Raw genomic sequence first — 4,049 nt, 5'->3', positions numbered from 1 at the left:
TGTGCCACTGTACAAAGAGCGTGTGAAGGCTTGTGGAAGAGGATGCAGAGCCTCCAGCCCCTCCACAAGGGTCAGACCTTCCGCTGGGGCTCAGGGGGCAGGCTCTTCACTCTCCGCCTGCATCAGTCCCTGACCTGCTGGGTCCAGGCCCCGCTCCAGGCTCCCTCAGCCTCCTTCCCTGTCTCTCATCTCTTCTTACTATCAAACTGGCAGAGCAGGGTTAGGGGACCCTCAGGCTATGCCTCCTGGAAGGTAGTGCCCACAGTTCCAGGACCCACTGGTCCCTGGACACACCAGCCGTTTGGAGTATGCATGTGGCCAGTCAGTGAGGAGCCTCGTTTCCATGGCAGCAGCCTCCAGCCTGGGGCTGGGAGGAGGTCCCAGCTGAGGACCCTGAGAGCTCGGCTTCTGGCTCTGGCCTCCCCAACCCGAGGAAAGAGCTCTGCAGCCTGTGGGCACCCAGCTGAGCAGGGGAGGGCCAGCCAGCATGGGAGGGGGTGGTGCTGGAGGAGAAATGCTGGTGGGCAGCAGTGCCTGTCCCCTGATACGGGCCAGGGCGCACCCACTCCTCCATCGCCAAGAAAAACAGAAGACGACATCAGCTAAGCCTGCAGCCCTGGGGACTCTGGCTTCACATAAGGTAGAATTTCCTGATTCTGGAAAGAATTAGAAATGATCTGCACATGGGGCTGCTGGGCCCGTCTGGTTCACGGCCTCCAGCCCAGCCTCCCATGTGAGGCGGGGAGGAGAGCTCAAAGGGGTCTTAGCGCTGCAGTGTGCTGCTGCCTGGGGCAGAAGGATGCACAGCTTGACCTCTGAGGACCCCATTAGCTGAGATCCCAGAAGCCATGAAACCCAAAACTCGCTCCCAAGCCCTGCAGCCTCCCTCCCCCTCCTCCCTTCGTTTTCCTCTGTCCTCTCAGCGCCCCCGCAGTGCGGGGCGAGTGTGCAGACATGTGCGCCCACACACACACACACACACTCACACGCACACACACACGCACGCCCCCGGCTGCCTCTGCTCCCCTCACATCCTGTGTTTGTTTTGCTCCAGCAGGGCTTGAATGGGGACACGCTGCACTCTCACAATTGGCAGCTTTCTCCAGTCCCCCCACGGAGGTGCCATATGTCAGTGTCATGAATAAGCATGAGGCTCCACGGCTGGGGGCTGGGAAGTGGCAGCTGCCAATCACCCGCCGAGTAGACATGGGTGGGCACTACCACAGGGTGGGGTCAGCTCCCCCAGAAGGGTGGCCAGGTGGGGACGGCCTGGGCAGAGGCATGGGAATTGGGGGAGGGGCAGTCAGAGCATGGTCACTGGTCCTCACCAGGAGGCTGGAGTGCTTTCCTGAAAACCAGCAGAGCAAACCCCAAAGGCCTGGCATGGCCACGGGGGGAGGCCAGAGTCCCTGCACCCAGGCCCTCAGCCTCTTGTCTGTGTGCCCCCCGTCCAGCCCATGCCACTCCTCCAGGACGCCCTTCTCCTCCAAGGACCAAGGCTTCCCCTGCAGGGAGGAAGGTGAAACAGATTCAGCCAGACCCACCGTGGGCCAGCACCGAGCTGCATCTGCACAGGGCACTGTTTACTCTCACCACACGCCCGGAACCAGGATTATTAGTCCCATTTTACAGATGAGAAAACCGAGGCTCAGAAAGGTTTTAAGAAGTCTTACAGCTTGGAATGGCAGAGCCAGATTCTGCTTTGGTCTGTCTGTTCATTGCCAAAGGCTGCGAGCACTAGGCCCAGTGTGTTGTTCTGTGTCTGTGCTGTGCCTGGGTGCCCTCTGCCTCACTGTCCCCCAGTCACTCACCCTGGGATCTGGCCACTCCCGCTTCACCTCCTGGCCATGCCTCCTCCCTGCCCTGAGGATGCTCTCACCCATCTTGAATCCTGCAGAGCCCACACAGGTCATGGACACCCGTCTGCACATTTGTCCTTCCCAGCACCGTCCCATCCCCTGACCAGCAGGGACCAGTTCAGGCCTGATCCACCAGGCGGTTGTGGAATGAATGAATGAATGGACAGAGGCGGGCTGCAAGGCCAGAGCCCTGTGCAGAGTGCCCTTGGCATGACTGCAGAGGTGTGCCTCCCAGGGAGATGGAGGCCAGGCCCCCCACCCCGTCCGGTGCCCCAGGCCCCTTCCCTTATTCCAGGCCCTGCTGGAGGCTGAGGCAGGCGACCGCCTGGATCGGATTAACGGCTCCGGGTTAATTGGCTACCCTCACTGCCAGCATGACAGATCCTGCTTGACATTTCCCTAGACAGTTAATTGATACCCAAGTAATTTGTCATGGAGACCTCGTTATATGCCAACTGGGTCCCCTAAGCCGTCAGCGTCTGTGCCCCGGAAACAAGATTGGCAAGTTAATAATGGAGCCTTAATCATGCCGTTCCCTGCTGGTATTGGAAGAGAATTCCCCTGAGATGAGATGGGGCCCTGCCGAGAAGAGACGATGCTTTTCTGGGGCCTTGGGAACGCAGCGTCCTGAGGTCCCAGAGCCACTGCACCTTCCTGCAGCTCCCCCCACCTATTCAGTTTCCCCAAGTAGGTGTGCCTTCTTCTGGTGACAGTACCCTGACTTTGCACTGAGGACCCCCTCCATAAGGATTCCACTCCCTGGCTCTGGCTCGGGCACATGGTCCCCTCCACACCCCAGCCACAGTGATCAAGTCAAGCAGTGATCACAGTCAAGCGAGGCCAGCCAGAACCGAGGGCTGTGGCCCTGGGGCTTCCACTGGAGCCTTTGGGATAGAGAGGAACACTTTGCCTGGGGACATTACAGGGGAGAAAGTAAGCCTGGGGCCGCTGCCAGCCACCCACACCCTGAGGGGAGAGCCCCCCGGGAACAGCGCCAGCAGAGAGGGAGCCAGGCCGCACACAGCCAGCTCTGCCCTGGGGTGAACTCACGTCTTTGCTGAAGGTGGTTTAAGTTGGTTTCTGTCACATGTAATCTGGAGAGTTCTCAGCTCAGACACCTGCAGGCTCTTACCCCAAGTCCAGCCGTCTGCAGAACCTGTGTGGGGTCTGCTCACAAGAGCAACACAGGAGCCCCAGGCAGGAAGATAGCTTGGTGCAGAAAGGCGAGGACTGGACAGAGGGCCAGGGCCAGGACTGGAGGAGAGGTGATGCGGAGGATCTTGGGGGGAGGGAGCAAAGTGGAAGAGGAGTAAGCTAGAACCCCGGCTCCTCCAGCATCTCGCTGGCAGCCCAGGCAGCCATCGGGCATCGGCTTCAGCACCATGGACAGTGCTGGCCTCGCCGGTGGAACACCAGAGGCTCAGAAGAGGGAACAGCGGATCTCCCACCACACCTGGGATTCACACATCATGAATGTGACAATGAAGTTCGTTTTGAGGCTGTTGACAGACACCTGAAAGACATCATGGTGTTCTTGTGCCTGAGAAAGAAGAATTCTTTCCGGTAGTTAAAAAAAGCCACTTTCCCAAGTCTCCCTGCTGGAAGACCAATAGGAGCAGTGGTTTCTGGGACTGGTGAAAGGGTGGGGTTGTGGCTCTCACACACTTGTTCTCAAGAAGCCACTAGATGGTGCATACCATTAAAACAAGGCAGCAGCTCCAAACAGAGGACTGCACGGGACCTATGAAGGTGGGGGCTCAGCACAGGAGCGAGGGGAGGGTGGGGAGAGGTCCTCGGTGATGGATGTGTGGCAGGCTTAGGAGGCAACTGAGACAGGTAGCTAGAGGAGGAATGGCTCTGTATTAGTTATCTTTTGCTGCGTAACAAATTATCTCAGAACAAAGATCTATTACCTCACAGTTTCTGAGGGGCAGGAAGCTGGGAGCAGATAGGCTAGCTGGTTCTGGCTCAGGGTCTCTCATGAAGTTGCACTCAAGATGACGGCCAGGGCTGTGGGCATCTGAAGGCTGGACCATGGCTGGAGGGTGCACTTGCAAGATGGCTCCCTCACATGGTGAATTCCAGGTGGGCTCAGTTCCCTGCTATGTGGACTTCACAGAGCACCTTATGACATGGCAGCTGACTCCCCTCAAAGTGAACGACGAGAGAGAAGGAGAAAGAGGACATCAT

The sequence above is a fragment of the Equus asinus genome, chromosome 13, assembly GCF_041296235.1.
Source record: "Equus asinus isolate D_3611 breed Donkey chromosome 13, EquAss-T2T_v2, whole genome shotgun sequence".
Lineage (NCBI taxonomy): Eukaryota > Metazoa > Chordata > Mammalia > Perissodactyla > Equidae > Equus > Equus asinus.
This window is presented reverse-complemented; position numbering follows the sequence as displayed.